The 21,308-nt window shown below is 41.2% G+C and overlaps 1 protein-coding gene across 4 annotated transcripts in view; it reads left to right on the forward strand.

The window, feature by feature from the left end:
- The window catches only part of MECOM (MDS1 and EVI1 complex locus), a 323,830-nt gene that overhangs the window by 97,362 nt on the left and 205,160 nt on the right, over positions 1-21,308 (forward strand). Inside the window, exon 1 of one of the 4 annotated variants that reach the window (XM_064721126.1) lies at positions 1,983-2,002. The exons of the other annotated variants lie outside the window; for them this stretch is intronic. The gene's annotated coding sequence lies outside the window, so the exon portion shown is untranslated. Of the gene's footprint in view, positions 1-1,982; positions 2,003-21,308 lie in introns of those variants that run through there. 4 annotated transcript variants of the gene reach the window in all.

Below are 21,308 nucleotides of genomic sequence, written 5' to 3' on the forward strand. Positions count from 1 at the left end.
TCAGGAAGCATCACTTGTGAGTCACCCAAGACGGTCATAAAAAGATTCCATTAATTGCTTAGGCTTGGTGTGATCAGCCAAAAGGAGGAGTTCTGCCTCCTCTCGTGTTTCCAGCTCTGGAGCTTCTGTTTTTGGGGAGATTTTTTTGGTTTCATCCCTGAGCACATGTCATTTTATCCCAGTCCAGTCCCTGAAGTAGCCTGATTCTCCCCAAATATTCTCAATTTTCTCAGAAGTTGATGGCGTTGTCCTTTGTCTTCTCTGTTTCTAGCTGTTTCCTATTTTTCCTGACAAACTCACTACTACCACCTGCAATGTGATATATTTCTTTTCACAGCCATCTCTTACCCATCCAAAAAGTCTTTTTTTCCCACAAATCATCTTTATCATCTTAAATAATAATTTCAAAGTATCGTTGTGTCAAGTGTTTTATTGGGATCTAGATAGACTTAATTTTTGCCTTGCATTATCTAGAAAAAGAAAAAACAAATAAACTACACCCTAAATTCTGGTAGTTCCAGGCTGAATTTTAGTCTTTTTCCTATTTCTCTCTGTTGCTCTGTTACTTAAACTTTCCTTTTAAAGATGTGTTGAGTTTTTAGCAACCTTGTGGGAAGACAGGGCAAAGAAGAACATTTTTTCTCCACAAGAGACCATTGGCTGGAATACCCTATTTTTTAGAAACTCCTTTCATCTTCCAAATAAAAATATTATTTTTACGGTAAAAAAGGATGTTTAATATTTCACTGCTTTATAGACTTTTACAGTTGTCTGCTGGTTTTTCTCAAATTTTCAAATTTCTTGCCAGTTTTCAGCCAGGAGTAAAATTTTAAGCCAAGCTATAAACCACTGAAAGAAAAACATTGGTACAGCCTTAAGTATAATAACAATGCATCCATGTCCAGTATTTTGATATCTGTGATCCTAATTTGTATATTTTGTCTTCCTAGATATGTATTTTCAATAAAAAGTGCAGGATTTTTTTTCTAGCTGGGAAATCCTTGCTCCCCACTGGTTGGAAAAGGAGCTACCACTGGTTTGTGTTGTGGCTGATATTCCAAGAAATGTAGGGGCTGCTGCTTTCTTCAGTTCCACTGCTAATAAAGTCATGCTGATGCTCATAGCAGAGTGTGGGTAAACACTGGGAGAGATCAAAATCATCCCTGTTATTCCCAGGAGAAAAATAATGGATCCCACTGAATACAACAGGTGCTGTTTCAAGGACAAAAGTGCCTGATATTTAAAAAAAAAATTAGAAAAAATACCACTTTCTCAACCTTATGGGAATGGCTTTCTGTCAGCAGCTTAAAAAATTACATTAATTATCTGCTCCTTTGAAGCAGCCAGAAGTGTCACTTGCAGTGACATCCGAAGGGCTGGTGACAGCTGGAGGAGTGACCAGCCCAGGGATTGGCACCACTCTCATTTGGATAAGAGGCACCTGCCATTCCTGGAGTGCTGGCCAATGCTGTGGGGGCGATTTCCCAGGTGATGGGATCATCCCAGGGTGGGAAGGACCCTGCTGGAGGTGTCCCCTGAGCAGGTTCTGATTGACCTTCTCACAGCCACCTGCACTGGGACACAGGTGGGGTGAATTTCAGAAATGAGCTCGTTTTGTCATGGGCTGTGAGCATGGTTGGGGTTGCACCTGTGTGGCTCCAAGTATTTTTTTTCTTTCTTTCTTATTTATTTATTTATTTATTTTTGTGTGTACAGGTTTATTACTGCTATTAATCTACATATTTATTATACATTATTTGCATATTAAAATTTTTATATGTAGGGTTTAAATATCAGGGCATTAAATTTAGGTGCAGCCTGAGCTGTATCCTCTGCCTGGCACAGAAGGGCTCAGCCTGCTCATTATCACTGGAGTTTTCAGGTGTTCAGGTTACACAGCTCACCTAATTCAGCTGTGAAAGGCAGATAGGAAGTTGGCTGAGGGGGCTCAGGAGTTTTTGGCTGGTGTAGTGGAGGTTGCAGCTCCTTTTCTGCCTCTCAAGTAAGGAGGTAATTTTGCCCATTTTATTTAGTCTAAGTGCTTAAGCTAAGTTCTTGTGCAAAAGTTTTAAACTTCCTCTAGTCCTGGTTTATAAAATGTGGTAACTTTAATTGAGGAACAGTCTTTCAGCTTCTCACTCTATATTTTATGCACCTGTAAAAAAACTTTTCTCTTTTCTCTTAATGTTAAAATGGTAACTGGCCTCTTGTGTCCTGACCTTGTGCTGGCTTCTGGCTGCACAGCCAGCAAAACAGGCAGGTAGAAATTTTAATGGCAATTTTTTCTTGGAATTGCTTTAAAGATGTCTTTAGACTTATTCTAACTTTTCTTTATTTTTTTAAATTTAAGAAGTGAATCTTAAAGTGATCTCAAATGCAAGTCTTAATCTGAGTGGCTGTGGCTCTAGAGGAAAGTTTATATTTGAATTTGATGCTGTTGCCTGATGATTTTTCAAGAGGGTTCTATACTGGGGAAGGATACAGCAGGAGGTAGAAATTCACAGAAAGCTCTTTGGGCATTGCTCTGCTGTTCCTGCTGTGTTCCCAGTGATGTTCCCCATGATTGGAGTGGCACAGTTAATACACTAATGGGGGGAGTGGGAGTTGTGCCTGTGTAACTGTGAGCAGAGTTTTCCTAAGGTGACTTTCAATATTTTATCATATTAAAGCACCCATAGAGCAAATCATTAGATCAAAAATTGCGCGCTTAAGTGTTGATTGTTTGTTTGTTGTGGATACTTTGGCTTTTCCTATCTTCCACAAACATCTTGCCTTTCTCATTTGGTAGGAGTGATCAATATGAGGCTAGAGGTTTAGTGCTCATTATATCTCTTGTTAGTTATTTTTACTTTGTTCCTTTTAGTACCACCTGATTATATGTTTAGATAGTGGAAAACCTGATTAGGAAAAGAAATAATAACAATGGAGTGAAGACCAGAGACACAAATCTATGGCTATGAAATTTTTTCTCTTGTTTTAGAATATTGTTAAATTTCTTCAGCAGTTACTACAATGGGAACCTGAATTGCTCCATGTTGATCTCTTAAAGTATCAATAATACCTATAAATATAAAATGTATCAGGGGAAGACTTAGTGGAGAAATGATGGCTTGTCCCAAAAGCAGCAGCTGCCAAGACTCTCTTTGTGCCTTCACCCACACACAGGTGGAGGACCTGGAGGCCAGGCAGAGCTGAGTGAAATGAAATATCAGCTGCTCAGAGTCCCTGTGATTAGATCCTGCCTTCCAATGAGCTAAAACTCACCTGGAGTGATTCTTCCTTTAATATCCTTCTCAAATATCATGCTGAGGATTTATATCTAGTGTTGTGTGGGATTTTTGGCTAAATACATAAGTGTTTAAATGACCTGCTTTGATGGAAGAGACACTGGAAGCAGTTGCTCCTAGGTAGTAATCCAGAATTGCTTTTTTTTTAAAGTACTGACTTAACATATTGGCTGCTAAACAACAGTTTTAGGTTGGAAAAATATTTGCAGAAATTCCCAGCTGTGCTGCTGCAAAATGGAGGATTCTGTGTTGAGGTATTTGTGGGGTTTGGTGTCACACACAGCAGGTCTGAGTGTGCCACTGGTAAATGGTGTGAGATTTGTCCCCACATCCAAATGTCACCTTGGTGCATGGAGGGGGCATTTGTGCTGCAGGAATAGCAGGTTCCTAATAGGAGATATTTCTCTCTTCAAGCTGCTAATAAAATGGTCTGGTTGTCAATGAGGGAGAATTGCATCATATTTTTAAGTGTTCTTGTACAATACCTGTTGCTGGCTTGTTTAGTTTTCTCCCTGCTGGCATAGTTTTCTCCCTGCTTTGTAGCTTTAGATAAAGCAATGGGCTCGAGGGAAGTGCTTGCGATGATTGTGTGACACTACGTATTTATTTTATTTTTTTTATTTTAGAGGTGACACTCTTTGTCCCTAGCTGATAAGAGATATTCAGATCCTGTGGTATGTCTCATCTGTGTTTTAGGTGTATGTGTTCATGCTCCCTTACATACCTGGAGTACTTTAGGGAAAGGGACAATCAGGAATAATCCATTTTTGGTTTTGAGTGCAGACTCCCCTTATTTTAAAAAATCTGTTCAAAAATCTTCTCTAATAGAATATTGCTTCTTAATGAATAGACCCCCTTGTTATGGGACAGCTTAGTGCTGTTAACATTTTTCTCTCGTTTGGCTTTATTAGGTGCTATCTCCCATGGCTATCTGCAAAGCCAATTAGTGGAGAAAATAACAGCCATATTAATCTCCCAGAGCAGTGCAAGAAAAAGAGTCATAATATCATAGAGAAATTATTCTAAGTGTGAAAAATTACCCACTTCGTCTATTTCATTTTTCTCAAACTCCAAAATTAATGACTTTCTGAAAAAAAAAAGATATATTTATCTCTGTATAAAGGGAGAGATTTGATGAATGCTAAAGAGAAACCAATAGAGCTTTAATAAAAATGTATATGTCCATAATCCTATAAAATCCTATGATTCCTATTCCAGTGTGTTAAACTGCTGATTTGTATCTCTGTGTCAAATATAATTACAGGCAAACAGGAGCTGTGTTATAATATCTATTAATCAAGACTATAATTAGGATTTTAAGAAGCTGCTTGCTCGAGTTGGGAAATGCAGCCAGGAAGTGCCAGAGCTGCTGAGCCTTTCTTTGGCTTTGGCACCATGGGCAGGAGATTTGGGGGCTCTGTTCCCCACAAGAACAGGCTCTGCTGAGGTCAAGAGGGTGTTCAATCTATATTTCATTACTTTTTTGGGGTCACTGGTTGCACAGATTCAGCTGTTCATGCCAAGCTATCAAAAAGTATTGCTTTTTGGGGAGGTTTCATGGTGTTTAGGTGTCCCTTTGGTAGAGTTGAGACCCACCAAGGGGCATCTCGGCCCAGTTTGGGTTCCCAGCCTGGGCACTGAGGAGCTGCACCAACTGCTGTAAATGTTTTTGAGCACTTATGAGCCTTCTGACCTCTGCAAGTGCCAATCAGACAAAATGGGGTTTGGAGAAAGGATGGGATTTATGAGCTTTGCTTTTGGCAAAAGCGAAGGAACTGATAAAGGTAGGCCCAGCCAGCCAAACCCACTGGTAAATCACTTGATGATTCAATATTTCAACATATTGGGATTTTTTGGCCCTCAAAGCAGTAAACTCAATTATGTATAGGGTTTTTTTTTTTGTTGGATCATCTCCTTTTTCTGCTTTCTCTCCTTTTTTCCCCCACTTGTTTGCTCTCCAGGCATATCTACCTCAACTTCTACCAGGCCTAGTCATAACAAGCTGAACATGGTGTGAATGTTCCCAGCCTCATTTTAACTAAATTAACTACATTTACAACCTTGGTGTCAGAGCTCTGAACAATGAAAGCTTGCCACTGAACACATGAAACAAAAATGAAATTAGCCAGCGGTAGGAAACTACAAACAGCTGAGGCATTCAATTGTTAGCCATTTGAAGGATTAACTTCTAAATCATGTAGAGCTCCCTTGGTAGTTTAACTAGTTGGGCACTCAGGGGTATATAAAAACACACTTTAAAGTAGAAATGTATTTCTTTACCTATAAAAGAGAGATTTACTGGCAAGTTGTGATATTATTAATGCTGGAATTTTCTGCCATCGCCTGTAGTAGTTAATCACACTTTCTGGTACTTCCTGCATGCACTTTTCTGTTGGGCTCCCAGTGAAAGACAGTGCAGATGAACTTGGTGTTGGGAGACAGATGACACTATTACCTAGAAATACACTTAAGTAACTTAAGCTGGTAAAACTGCCTCCTGCATGCAGTTCTTGCACATTAATAACTTCCTTCTCTGCATGTTTATCCATTAGATGCATAAAGTATTCCTCTGGTCTTAAATATTTGTGTTGGGTTGTTATTATACCAGTAATTATGGAGAATTCTCTGTATATTCTCACTTTTTGAAAGCTAGGATAAGCCAGGAAGGTTTTTTTAAGTAGTAAGATTTGGTAAAATATTTTCTTAGTTAATGCATTGCTAAGGGCTTAATCAGAAGGACGAGGAAGGGAACTCTACTAATTATGGTCTTATATTTATTTGAATTCAGTCTTTTTCCTGTCACCTGAGAACAATGTCATGGACTTATAGAGCTTCATAAGGGAAACATTCTCCAACTCTTTTCTTAATGTGTCTTTCAAACAAGACCCTGAAGTCTTCAGACAAGTGTTTATTCAATCAAAATCCTACAGATTGCACAATTAAGATTGATGAATTTTATAGCAGTTCTTTTTCTTTTTGAATGAATAGCACTAAACAGAGGTGACTTCCTCTCCTAGCACAGATTTGATAATGAAGCCACTGAATTTATTTATAATATAAATATATTATAAGACAGCATTTTTTAGTAGGAGTCCAAACGAGGCGCTCATTTGTAGGGGAAAAAGAAATAACAGCAGGAACATAAACAAAAAGCTGAAATAAAGGGGGGAAATGTAGAATCACAAAGAAAACCTAAACAAATAAAGTGCAAACAGAGAGTGACAAGCGCACTCAGCCCCTGGATTGGTTATGGATGAGTCGACAAGTATATGATGAAATTAATGACCCTCTGTCAACTTTTTAGATCTCACTTTTAAAGAGAATGGACCAAAAATCAATAGCCCCCAAACCACTAGTACTCCAGTGAACCAGTTTATCATTTATCTTACTGCTGGCACTCATATAGAAAGTGCAGCCAAGCACAGCATAGGACTTTCATTGGTAGTCATCATTACAAGCAATGTTTGAGCACTCCAGTTAAAGGTCAAAGGTGTGCAGTACAGCTCCTCTGAGAAGTACCTATTTGAAATTACCAATATCTGTGTATGGCTTATCCATGCTCTACACTATTATTCTATTTTTTTTCCCCAGCCCCATGTGCATTTCCCTGCTCTGAGCTTTACCTGCTGGCTGAAGGAGAGGCACTGGGGCTGTAGCCCAGCACAGCAGTGCTTCCACACCCTGGGTCAGGGCTGAGCTGATGTTTCCATTATTCATTCTGATTCTCAAAACATTGCATCTCTCTCACTTCTAGTGGCATCAAGCTGAAATCACTGATGTATGAGTTAACCTCAGACAAAATTATTTTCCAAATTCCCTGCATCCCCTCCAAAAAGTTTTGGAATCATATTCAATATGTGGAATTGTTTTGTTTAAAAAGTCCAAAGCAGACTCAGCTGTTTAAATTCTATGTATTGTAAATGGTTTTCTGGTAGCTAATAATAAATTTGGTGGGCTAACAAGATCAGTTGAAAAAAGTTAAAATGTGTGGGAGTGGAAAGTGTTAAAGATGATAATTTTGTCATTACTGGTAAGCCAGGTGTATGCCTGCAGTGAGGTCAGGGTGAGTTGCACCAGTTGCTCCACTTACATAGTAGTTTTTTTTCTTGAAATGCATGTAGTCTGAAAGGAAGAACTGGGATAAAATCAGGCAATGAAAATTATCCCCTTTACATGGATGGGAAACTGAGGCACCCGGAGGCAAGAGGCTGCTTTAAAAAAATCAGCTGAGTTAGGAGCTACCTGTTCCTGTGGGAAAAATAATGGAGTAAAGACATGAACCCAGGTTTTGTGATCCACCTTGCAGTGTGCTGGCCCAGGATCCCTCTGGTTTACGTTTGATGCTCCAACCCTGTCAGAGGGAACCTGAGCTTGCACCTTCCCTGGTGCCTGTGCCATGCTGTGTGGCTGGGGATGTTTTGGTCCATTTTTTGCTCATGTAATAGCTCTGTCTGTGTGCTGTGGGCACTGGGGATCCTCCTGGGCTCACCCCAGTGCGTGCAGCCTGAGAGGTGCTGGTCACACTGGGACTGGGGTGAGCGTGCAAACAGGGCTGCGCTGACCCTGGGTGTGAAACTGTTTGTGCCTCTGCTTTGTGCACGTGCCAAATGCAGGGTCAAAGAGCCTGCTTTCACAGAGCCAAGGCACTCTGGAAATGTTGGCACAGCTGCAGGAGGATAAAATATTTCCTGCCACAGCAGTGTGGGAAGGAGGGCAGCTGCCCTGCACCGCTGCAGGCAGCGAGGTGTGGTAATGATCCCACAGCAGAGAGGTTTTCCTCAGGTATCTGCTGGCAGGGGAGGCTGCCCTGGTCTGCAGGAGAGGAGGATGTGCAGCCACACTTCAGAGAGGTCAGTGGGACAACACAGTGCTGACCCTCAGAGCTGGAGTCCCCCAAAGTACAGCCTCTGTTCAATGGGTGTGAGGTTGTGTCACAGGTTCCACTGAGAGGTTTTGAAGGACTTGGGAGCAAAGTTGTGACTGCAGGGGAGGTTTTGCCTCAGTAGAGGTGTCTGCTACAGACAAGAAAGGTGTACAGCTCCCACTGAATGTGTCTCTGTTTTTGATCCCTATATGGTGGCTGCAAGCTGGGCAATTGGTTGCTGTAGGCAATAATGTTAAAATAAAAACTCAAACAAGACCTGCAAACAAAATATCCCAATATATTAAAAATGTTTAATGCAAAGAATACCTCTAGAGATAAAGTAAGACACAGGTGAGATGAAATTTAAGGCCAAGAGCATCCATATGATAGCACTTAGAGAGACTCTAATGTGTCTTCAGCATTGCCATGTGGATGCACAAGTGTCCCAGATGTGGGATGCCTTGGTGGCTCAGTGCTTCTCCATCTCCGTGGAGCCCTTTACATGGATAGGAAACACTCCCTCAAACACTCCTGATTTCTTTGATGCAGAGGAAGTCCTGCTTTCTTTCTGGCCTCCTGTAGTTTTGGTCTGCTATTCAAAAATCCTTGTGCAGTTATGTGCAAACAGCAACAATTCCCTCTAAGCTCCCTGTCTGCCTCTTCATTTGAGTATAAGCACAGTGAGGCACTGGTGTGATAGGCAACCAGAAACGTGAAGTTGGCACCTCAGAAGAGCAAAGATTTGCTTTAGTTTTATGCCTAGAATTAAATTATTTTGGTGGATAAATGTCAGAAGGTTCCACAGAGGGAAAGGAGTTTGCATATGGAGGTCACTGGGATTTGGTTCAACTTCAATATCAACAGAAAAACTGCCACAGCTGTGGAAGTAGGAGCTGGATATGCTGTGACTCTGTCTCAGAGCTGCAGAATTAGTAGATAAAATTAAAACTAACATGAATGCCTATAAGCAAACCAGCAATCTCTTCAATTATCAGCTGACCTTTTTTTTTTTTTTTTTAGTCCCAGCATATTAAGCCCATATTTTATCCGTAGGAGTGAATAGGGACAATTACTGGAGTCACACCTATCATATCCTGTTTGCTTGTACAGTAAGTGCCTGATAGCAGAACAGGGAGCTCACACTGTGTGTTCCTCTCAAACAGAAAAGGCAAGTTGCTTCAAGTAGAACAATCCTTGTACTAATTGCAGCTATTTCAAGTCTGCTGCTCCGGGCTGCCTTCCCTGAAGGAACATGCTAATATGTTAAGACTTGTAATATGTAAAGACATTTAATATTTATCCTCTTTAGTTGTTCTTTTTTGTTTTACAAGTAGACCAGAGACTTTTCTGTGGAAGAAACTAGGAAAGTCTTGTTTACTTTGACATGAAATCATTCTGTGTTCAAGGTGACAATGGCTTAGCTCCAGGGGATACTTGATAAGGTGTGTGGGGCAGAAAGGGAAGATCATGGATGCAAGTTGGTTCCTGGTTTCCTGCAGAAGTGCTTGAACCAGCTCATTCCACATCTCTCCTTACAGAGGGACAGGCATCACTGCACTTGTATTTAGTACCAGGTGCATCTGCATTTCAAGGCTTTTGATTTTAGTTCATGGGGGAAAAGGTGTGGTTTCCATCCCTGCCTCTGGGAGCTGTACCAGCACCAAACAGTTGTGTTTACTAATTTGTGGTTTTATGATCCGTGTTTCTAATTCTAAAGCAAATGTTGAAATCTGGGTCAGGACAATGAAAGGTGATTCAATGAGCAGAGCTTGGAGCTGATCTTTGGAGCACATAGATCCCTGTTGGGGCAGATTGCCCTTTGCTCCTCTGCTGATGGGGTGTTCCTCCCTTGTGTGGGTTGTGGTCTGGTGAGATCCACAGGGGTCCCTGTTGGCATCCTCCCCCTTCCCCAGGAAAGGAGTTACCTGCACTGAGATTGCAGGTAATTAATTGGTGTTTTGTAGGGGTTTGTAATTAATTAGTATCCAGATGCCTAAAGGGTGTGGCATGGCAAAAAAAGGCAAAAGGCACCCCATGCATGCACTCATAAGGGCTATGGATACTTCTGTGCATATTAACTAGAAATATTTCTCTTTAAAATTGGGTATTGGACATGTAGTGCACATTGTAACTGAAAAGCTTCAGCTGACCTGCATTTTTGAGAGTTGTATTCATTCTGGAACTGTACCACAATTCATCATATTAAACTTAATTTGTTGGAAGCCTTGCCCTTGGAATATGGGCTTGGTCTCTAAGGAAGTGCTTCATTTCTGTATTCCTTACCAATAACAGCACACGGCACTGTCTTTTTATTACTCTGTGGCTAGCACCATTCCTATAGTGCATTTCTACATCAGGGCTGGAGAGACCCCCATCCTGCTGAAAAATTTAGATGGCTAGAGCAGTAATCAGAAATACCAATAAAGTGTCCCTGGTTCTAGGTGGTGATGTGGGATGGAGGGAGAAAAAGATATAAAAATGAATCATGAGGTGAGACAGCATTGCTCTGGCAACTGCTTCAAAACCTGAGTGCAGTGAGACCGTATAAAGGCTTGAGAATATTCCTATGATCCTAAAGAGACCTGCAAAGACATTGCAAACTCATCAGGCAGCCAGTGCTGCAAGGGGGAGAAATGCTGTTTTGAGTCATTCATCCCCAAACAACAGACGTGCCTTAGCCTAGAAATAGGTAATATGGCTTCCAAGTGAGGTGAGTTTCTCTAGATAAACCTGGTTTATAAACAGCCAGACATCTAATGCAGGAAGCTGCTGAAGGTGTAAAGAATGGCTAAGTAAGTGAGTGGGACACCATTAATCTTGGTTTGTTTCAGCACTACATCTTTAGCTGTTGAAGAAAAAAAGCCTTGCTCCTAGCTCATAACCTGAGTGTTAAAACTGATGTCCTCCCCATTAGGGCCTGTAAGCTCATTAGCACATGGCAATTTATCCTCTTTTATTTCTTCTCAATTATCCTATCATCCATTGTATCTGGATCTGATTACCCTTTCCCAGAGTCAAACATTATCTTGTAAATCATTTGCTTTAAGTCTAAGCCTGCCATTGCATTGCCCAGGATTTGCTTAGGCAGGTAATAAATCAATTAGCATTAAACTTGTGGCATCATCAATTTTCTTTCCTTGTGACTGAAAAAAGGAGTACCTGAACTTTGCAAAGCTGTATCAAATTTCCTTATGCCTTCCACATTGAGGTTTCCTCCTTCCTCCCCTCCTTTCCCCGATACCCCAAATCAATAGCAATGTACTTTGTACTGAACTGGAGACAAAAGAAGTGAGGGAAATTGCTGAGAACCCAGATGGAAAGTCTATGGAAAGAGCCTTGGTGACTTGAGATCTTTTACATCAAGCCCTCAGTGAGACCCTTGTAGCCAAGGGATTGCTGGGCTCACATTTGATAAATGTAAAAGCCTGGATAGTGATGATGGTCTAACACGACAAGCCTGCAACCTCAGGAATGTGGAAATGATGTGATATTCCTGCCCTTCCCACTCTGGGAAGGATGTGCAAGTGCTCTGCCAGCCCCAGAGCTGCATGTGCTGGTTATCTCCAGTGCTTCCCTCGGGTGCAGGCAGCACTGGGTTGGCAGAGGGATGGGCTGAACTCTTGTTCCTTCTCCTTCATAAAAAATAACCTGATGGAATTGGTGTGGCCAAGGTGTCTCTGCCCACAGCGGTGCTTTGGCACAAGTGCTGTTCAGAATTGGTGTGGACATCAGGAGCACAACTGGCTTTCATTTGCTCCTACACGTTCCTCCTCTGGACTTGCTCCCATGGCTTTTTGGCAGGTCCCCAGGATCTGATCGGACAGCTACAACAACATTTATTAGCTGTAGTCTGGGCAAATGATGCAAAGGGAAGTGTTTCTTACACCCTTTGCACATAACCTACCAGGAGATTGCTGAATCAGCTCTCCTGTGCTTGGATTCGGATGTGGGCAGCCCCTACAGTGCTGTGCCCCTTTTTATCACACCAGGCCTTCATAATGGGAGAGGAAAAAATGATAGCAATGTGGATTTGCCATGCTCCAACCACAAACTGTGTGTGAGTCCTGTGCTGAGACCTGCGTGGTGGAATACTTGAGATTAGCTTTGTCCAGTTTTCTTGCGTATTGTGAGATGCATTTGGGCTTAAAGGATTGACTTAAAACCCATACAAATAAAGCAGGCTTGTTTAGACATGGATTTGCATACCTGGGCTTTGTGCGCTAATTCAACTGGTTGTTGCTGTGCTTTGTTCTGGTTGCTTCACAATCATTTCCACGATTTCTTGTTTAAAAAGTGTAGTAGGAAATGAGGCGCATACTGGGGATATAAGTTATTAATTCTGAAGTGAGTTTATTAGAGGTGCCTGGCTGTCAGTATTGAGGATCAGAATTTGTTCTGGTGAGTGTTAGAGGATTTTCTCTGAGTTGCATTTGTTGGAGTTCACCTCAATAAGCAAGCCACAGAGGAGATTCCTGAGGAGTTTGTGCTCGGCCCCTCCGTGTCCCTCATTCCCTTTTGCCAACACCTGGAGAAATTGCCGGCATCTCTCTCCTTTCTGTTGCATGCCTGACATTGCTTTCTCCAAATAATGGAAACTTTTCTTGCATTTAACCATGTATAAATGGACCAGTACAATCCCTGCAACTCCTTCAAATGTTTTATGCTTGGAATATTTTCCTAATCCATCAGTTGCACAGTTTTTTTCTGATTCTGAAGGCAAACAGGATCTTTTATCATCTGGCCTGTCACAAATAGAGGTGTTGTAGCATCTGAGATATAGAATGGAATTGTGAAAAAAAATAATAAAATGGTGGGAGACTAGTCTAAGATGAGTGATAAGGTATTGTACAGATATTTTCTAACTAGGGAAGTTGAGACAATTGGCAATGAAATTACAAGGTCGTGCAGAAACTCTTTGGTAGAGATAAGAACAAAGCCCCAGTTCTCAGTCCTGTGGTCTAACAGCCAAGACTACTTATTTCTATCTCATGCTCTTTATTTATACGCTCCCTATAAAAAGCCTCCAAGAATAAAAGATGCAGAAGTTATCATGCTGAAAGTTAGGATCTGAATGTGAACTTTTTGAAAGTTTTTGTTAAAATCCCTGGGGAATGCCAGATATCCCATTTCCTGGGACTCTTAAAGGTCATTTGTTGAACAGTTTCTTCTAAGCATATATGACAAATTATTCCCTTGGCACAATAAACAGGACTCCAGCCCTTTAATTATAATATAGCACTCAATATCTTTAGACATTTCAACATTTCCTGTGTATCCTACACATTTCATTACAAGGAAAGGTTGAACAGAATTAAAAGGGTGACATTACCCAAAGATTGATAGTTTACCTGTCCAAAAGGGAAGGTTGTAGTACAAGAGAGCACAAAGGAAGGAAGGATCCAAACCAAGTTTTGATTGCAGAGGAGACTCGGATAAGAGAGTTTTTATTATCCACAGCTTTTAGCCTTATTTACCATCAAGCTATCTTGCCACAAGCATGCTTTTTAGTTCTGACAGCTCTGAATTATGACCATTGTGGGATCCTATCTCATTAACTGAAATGGGAGAATAAAACATCAAACAATCATAAAAATAATTTGGCACTGTGAAACCACTTAGGAGCAGCTGTCAAACAGGTTGGAAGATAAAGTTCTAAATAAAAAGAATAGAAAGCACTGCAATGTCCTGCCATATGCTTCCTCTGCATTATAGACTCCTTAATAATATGAAGTGCCTGTGTTTATGCAGAATAGGCCAGACACTCCATATATGATATTGATTATGCCTTAACCCCAATTTAGTAAAGACATACTCCTCCTTTTCCTAATCAGATATTGCAGAAGCAGTTTTCTGAAAACGTCCCTAATGCCAAGACATATTTTATCTCCGAAGGCTGTGGCAGGAGATAGGGCTTTGTCTTGCCTGTTGTCATGGCTTGGAGCCCAGTTTTAGGACAGCAAGGCCCCTGTGGGGCTCTTCTCCAGCGGTTTTCATCCAGCAATTCAAAAACATACATCTTTATCAAGCTGTTGTTGTCAGACAACATTAGATAATTAATAGGCCATTTGTCAGCCTGCACAAAACATGTTAAAATCCCAAACGCAATCAGGATAAATATAGTTGCCCGCTCTCTGAAGGCTTTTTGTTCTGACACGCAGGCATTGCAGGCAGATATTTACTATTAAACAAGACTCATTATTAATCACATCTAATGTTAATTAATTAACCGCCTCTGTGCATTGAGGGGGCTCTGTGACTTTCAATTGTTTTAAGGAGCTAATTGGTAACTTAGCAGTTTGCATGGGAGCTGTTTCTTGTTCTGTTCACATCAACTTTTTCAGCTTAATAGAACAACAGTGTTCATTAAAAAAACAAGAATAGAAAGGGGTGTTTTTAGCAGCATAAATTAATGTTGTGATAAACCTACATCTGAGCTTTGTGGGGAAGGTGCAGTGGGTTTGTTCAGACAACACCTTTGGTGTTGCTGAGGTGGGGCAGGTGTGCAGGTACAAGGCTCTCCAGGGGCTGGAGGCCAATCAGGTGGGCTATGGATGACATTGTATAACACTTCCATGAGCCAAGCAGAGCTTCTAGCAGGTGCTGTCCACCTGCAAACACCACAACAGCCTTTTTGAGTTACCTGACTTAGAGCTGCTGAGCAGCAGTAATTAGAGAGATGTCTTTGGAAACCCTGATGCCTTTTCTTTGATCCTAATTCTCCTTAACCTCATCTTGGCTCATAACTGAGCAGTGAGAATGAGTGTCACTCCTGCTGGTGAAGTGTCCCCAAGGCTGGTGTGTCCTCTTAGCCAGGTATGTTTTCCTGAGGAAAGGACCTGTTGAGAAGCAGAATTTTTTCCACTTAAAGATGTCCTTCTTCTCCTACCCTCAATGCTGTTTATTCCTCATGAAAGGAGAAGAGAAACAGGATTCTCCACATGTTAGACCAGCAATTCATGTGGCAGCCAACAAGGTGACACAACACTTGAGCAGTCATTTGTAGAACTCCTGGAGAACCAAACCACAGGGCCATGGCCTTACAGGGTGCAGGCTTTGGCCCAAGGTGTCCACCAAGGTGTCTGTGCCACTTGATAGCACTGAAAACAAGCGCAATTTTTTCTTTTTCTTGCGTGTTTTCTCAATGTGTATATTCCATTCTGCATCCTGAGTGTGCCTTCAGTGTTGTTGTGCCTGGTGGTGACTCAGCCTCGTGTAAGAAAAATTAAATTGTGTAGCTATAAAGCCATTGTGTAGGAAAAGAAGGGGTGGGGGAGAACATTGCTCAATTACCTGTTCCTAGAAATTCTGCTGCTGCAAAACTTCCATGGAAATCAACAGGAGACCAGCATTTAGAGTGCTCACCGCATTAATCCCAAACATAACTTGTGAAAATTACCTTTGCTCCACGTTCCCATTAGATAACTTGGGGGCATAAATGTCTGGGCTACAAAAACTATATATCTTTTAAAATAGTTGCTGATTTCATCACTCACTAAATAAAGATGACATTTTTGTGAAATATTTTGTATTCAGACTGTCTGTCCAGCCATGCTTTGCACTCCCTCCTCTTTGCTGTGTCAATATTTGCATTACCAACCCTATTTTGGAGGGTTCCTAACTTGATTTTGCATTTATTTTGGCGAAGAATGTGGAACGCAGCTCCTTGCTCTGAGAGAGAATTTATTTTAAGGGAGGATGATGATGATGATGGGTTTTGATTTGGAGAGGTGCTGGTCTCCTTGAGGGAAATGGGCTGGGAGGGGTTGGTGCAGCCCAGCCCAGTGGCACTGAGATAAACGTGGTGCATGTGCTTCTCCCTTGCCATGGAGCATCACCTCCCTGCCAAGCCTGCAGCATGAAGGGGAACTGGGTTTTTTTCTTAGCACATTTGAGAATGAGAACTGCATTCTGCCTCAATTCTATTGAGCTTCCAGTTAAAACTTCTCAAAATAATTAAGGAAATGGGGGCCCTGAATGTAAGTGTAGTCTTTAAGTTCTTTTAGATTGTGCTTATAATCTTGTGGTTTAGCTGTTTATTTGCATACACACCAAAGAAATCTTATATTCACCAGCGCAAAAGAGTACATTCCTATACATTTGTAGGTTTATAACCACATAGGTAGGTAGATATTTTAAATTTCATTGCCTCTATACTGTGTGTATCAAGCATTTCCTTCCACAGATATGCTTAAACAGCTCTCACACATGGGAGCTGCAGAGCTTGGGTTGTTTTATTCCTGCTGAAGTGCTGACACCAAGTTGTACGAGAGGGGACTTAACCCAGAGTGGAAAATGTCCTTTAGCTAACAAAGCCTGGTGCTGGGATTAAATTTAAATCAGTGTTAGTGTTACTGAGGAAGCCTCATTGGCTGAAGCTGTGCTGAGTGAAGCTGCAGTGTGTTCTCTCATCATAAGCCCAAATATCTGCTCTGTAAAAAGCATGCCACAGGCACTTATCCTAGAGCAAGAAGCTGTTGGGGAAGTTTGGATTTTGTAATTGTGGCTCCAAGAATGGGATCTTTGTGTGCCTCATCTGCTGTTCCTTCTAGGTGCATTATTCAGGCTGGAACTTCAGGGAGATGCTCAGGTTGTCCATGTCACCTACCAGGGCTGTGGCTTGGTGCATGAGAAAGCAAAGTACCCTCTCCTGAAAGTAATTCATGACATCATGAATTGGCTGCTGCCATGGGCTTGCTCTGGGCTTTTTAGGATAGTTCATTCATCTTGCCTGTTGTCCCTGGGGCTCCAGCACTGCCCACAGCATTGGCTGGCAGTAAAAACCATAGCTGCATCCTTGTCTTGGTGGTACACGCTCAAAAATCTGAAATATGATGTATTTCCAACAGGGGCTTCAGAAGATGCAGGATTAAGTGGTTAAGTAGGCTTAGGTTTGTGTTTCAAGCAAGGTGCTTGCTTGAAGAATAATATTTATATTGGCTTTGTGCTGGGAAATATACAATCAAGACAACCAGAAACTTTTCCTTTGAAGCTGTAACTCTGTTTTGGGGAAGGGAGGGATATTTAATTCCCCAGCTAGAGGAAGAAGCTTTCCTCACCCACACTCTGAGCTATGAAATGCTATTTCAGGCAGAGAAACCCCCTTAACACCATGGAAATATTTTTCAATGGTAACATTCCACTGTCTCTCTTCTGTAGCCCCAGAGCAGCAAAATTCCACAGGAGAGGATGAAAAGTATGGCAGTGTCTATGGAGAATGCTGGAGTCTGGCATCACTTTGCATTTTCCCCACTTGTTCTGGACTGAAGGCCTGCAAATCTTCTCAGTCTGGGTTACGACTGTGCCATCAAAACTACAAAAAATGTCCTTAGCCCAAGAGGCAATTTTGTTGAATTATGTAATGGTTGCCCAACAGTAGCTGACCAACAAGGTTATATCCTAGGCTTCCTCATGGACTTTTAAACAAGTTTGGCTGGGGTTGGATAAGAAGAAATTTAAGACTACTTCCATTCTAAAAATGCAAAGCCATTTCAAAGCAAGAAATAATTCTAAAGAGAATTTGTATATGCTTGATTGATTATCTTATTTTAATCCATATTAAAGCTTTAAGTCTTTAGGTGTGGCTCTTTAGTTCTAACATCTCATAAATTATGGCTATAATGAAGCAGTCATTTATCCAGGGCTGATGATAAATGGCTTGCCCTAGGAGGAACTAAAGAATAGGCAAGTAGATCATTTTCATATTTGGTGAAAACAATATTAAGTACCCAGACCTCAGTGATTGCCCTAATAAATGAATAATCTGAGGTGAGGGGCTTGGCAGTCAGCGTAAAAAATAACCTGAGCTTTGGCTGTCATTTGTCAGGCTTTGCTATGACAGCATGCATTATGGGTAAATGAGCAATCAGCAGGAACTATGTTATGGCTGGGGTGTTTTTGAGAAATTTATCATATGCATTGCTTGGTACCTTTAAGACCTTAAGGCTTAATGGCTATAGTGCATGACTGCAAGCGAATACAGTTCTTATTTACCATCCTATGCTTCATTTGCACTGGATCCCCTTTTTTCCATGTATTAGGGGAATGAACCTCTGTTAGTTTTGTTTCCCAGACTCTCACTAGCACAGGATGTTCTGGCCTGCTCCATGGTACTTCTAAGGCACGATGGTATTTAAGGGATTTTGAGGATACTCTGCTCAGCATAGTGGAGATGTCAATTTATATTTAATGAGCTAAGTCAGTAACACATGGATCGGATGTGTAGGAACAAAACCCAGGGGAAATGCAGGGAAACACAACAAAGCACTCCTCCAAACACCTGAAGTGCAGTGGGAAATTAGGTGCTGTTACCTCTTAATTAGCCATGAAAAATTCAGGTACAGAGTGGGGACCACAGCGAAGGGTGTTAGCAGGTGTCTTGGCACAATATAAACCTATTTTTCCAGACTGCTCCCCATGGGAATGCTGCACCAGTGGTGTGCTCCATGATGGAGTGCCTGATGGACTTGGGCTAATACTCATAAAATGTGCCCCAATTGTTCCTTTCTGCTGCTGAGATTTGGCACTTTTATCTGACAACTCTTCCCCAGGTCACCTCAGCTGTAACTTATTGGAGGGGGAGACACAAAAGCAGTGAAACTCTTATGTCTCCTGTGTAATTATTTAATGGAAATATAAGAAGATATGTAATGATGGAGCAGACCCAGGTGTGCTGAGGCACTGGGAAAAGCAGAGCAGTGGGGCTGGAGCTGCATATGTGGAAGGGGAGTCCTGTGCTGTGGCCACTACTGGAAATGTTGACATAAGTGATATCATCAAGTGGGCACAGACATTGAAATCCAGGGCCTGCATTTCTGTGAGACTCCTTGCTTGTGATCAAAATGGATAGGAATTTCTTTCTGTCTAAACACAAACACAGATTAGCAGGAAAAGTATTTGGGTGAAGGAATGAGCAATGAAATGTGCTTTTTTGAGAGGCTGAGTCTTGTGAAGCAAAGCTTGTCCTGGCATCCCACCTGCCTCTTCATGGGATGCATGTTATATCAGATTGCTTTTTTCTTAGTTTTCTTTAGGTTTTTGAAGGGAGAAATGATGGGGCATGATTTTTTTTTTTTTTTTAAATCTGGAAAGGAACACCAAAACAAGCCAGGCCATGATGTTTTCCACTAACAGAACATATTTTCAGGATGAAGCTTTAGGGGTGTTCTTAACTATAATTTGTTTTTGTCCTAAGGCCTCATCCTGTGAGGTGTTGAGGATATTACAAGCAACAAGAGTGTCTTTTCTTGCTTACTTGAAGCTGAACTCACTCTGAGAAATGTGACCTCAAACGAACATCTTTCAGTCGAGCACCAGGGTAGAGTTTTGCAGCATACCCCAGGACAAAATCCACATTCTCCTCCCTGCCCCACTCAAAGTTTGCCCTTCTGCTGATGTGCTCTCTTCCCAACAAAAAAACTTTGTTTTTTATGGCTTTTGTAATTTTTTTTTACTATCCTAGAAGAAAGGAATGTTAGAAAATGCTCTGATCTAGCTGTTCTTAAAATTTAAATGCTAGTCTGCCACAGCTTTCAATATCTCTTTACCTGCTGCCACTTATACCTTTCACTTCTCATTAAGGAAACGAACCCAGAAGATTAAAGCACTCCCAATTTAGCTTTCTAAATGGGAAGTGAAAGTTAAAAGCAGACCAGCTGAGAATAAGCGCCACTGAGATCTGCAGCTGGGCTGATGCTATTAGAAAAAAGAGGCCACTTCTTGCTTCTGATCTGTCATTTGAGGAAGCTTGTTTATGTATGGCTCTGACACCAGATGAATATGTAGTGCCCTTTCTCATTGAGATGAAAGTTCTACTCCAGACTGATCAGATATCACATCACTAAATACTCAGAGTTTTACAAAAGTAAGGCAGCACTCCTGTGTAAGAACAAGTTCATCTTTGTGGAGTCTAGCATGGAATTGTGAGACTTTAAACCCTCTTGACTGAGTTCTGGGAGACTGAATTTGTCTAATTTGTAGACTCAGAGGGTGAGGAAAAGGAGAGCAGAGAAAGGTGGAAGGTTCCTTGTGTTCCTCAAACTCATTTTTAATTTCTGGCCCTTGTGCTCATTGCAGATGTTTCCCTGCATCTCTGTGTCCATTCTAAGTTGATGAAGCAAATGGGAACCCTCCAAGAGCTGAGGGCCTGATCCTCAGGGAACAGGCCTTGGAAGCAGCATTGGAGCACATTTAGCAGGAAGGAACTCTGTGTTGTCCATGAGGGTACCAGGGGCTCAGCTGCTCCAACACATCTCTTTGTAGTGGAAACAGATGGAGAAATATCAGTTTATTTAATTTCTGTCTACAGGCTGTAATATTTGAAAAAATACAATACAGGGTAGTGTTTCTCATGGGACTCTCAGCTACACCTCTATGAATAGTTTTTATGTTGGTATCTTACTGCCCAAAAAAAAGAGACAACTTTATTATAGACACAACTCACTAACTCACTTTCAATAGGAAGGAGTTGGAACTGAGGATGCCTGAAGTGGTTTTTGGGAAGATTAGAAATATCTGTTAATAGAAATATTAATATATTTCAATTTTGTGATTTTAGCTTTGTGTCTGGACATCTGACTCACCTTGCTGAATCTGAGCTGGTGTCAGCAAATGAAGGGCTTCACTTTTTCTTGAATTTATTTAGTAGTACAGTTTCAAATTGAAAACGCAGAAGCAGAGTTCAGTACCTTATGTTCTCCACAGGGGATGTGGATGCTATGTCTTTAGTTTGAACTATATTGTGAGTTAAGTGATCTCTGTTTATCCTACACTATGTTAGGAGTATCAGCTTGCTCTAAATATATTGGTTTTAAATAACTCCTGGCAAAGAAAAGGAAGGTCTGATTATACCATGTATCTTTTATTGCTTAATCTTTTATAGTAATTGTAAATAATAATAAAGTAGGTTGGCTGCAGACCCTGTCCCAGTAAAACCTAGGAGCAGTGGTATGGCAGAATTTCTCAGTTTGAAGGGACTCTATCTTTGACAGTTCTCCTAAGGTAGGTTATTTTGGAGAAAACATATGTTTCCATTTTCTCTCCCTCGGCTTCCCTTTTAGTCCCCAGGCTCCACTAGGGTCACAGCAACATTAAGGCTTTTGTCACTGTGATTAATAGCTCTTTAGATCATCTTTAATTCACTCACTAATGACTGAGGGTCT

Source organism: Zonotrichia leucophrys, chromosome 9, assembly GCF_028769735.1.
Source record: "Zonotrichia leucophrys gambelii isolate GWCS_2022_RI chromosome 9, RI_Zleu_2.0, whole genome shotgun sequence".
NCBI lineage: Eukaryota > Metazoa > Chordata > Aves > Passeriformes > Passerellidae > Zonotrichia > Zonotrichia leucophrys.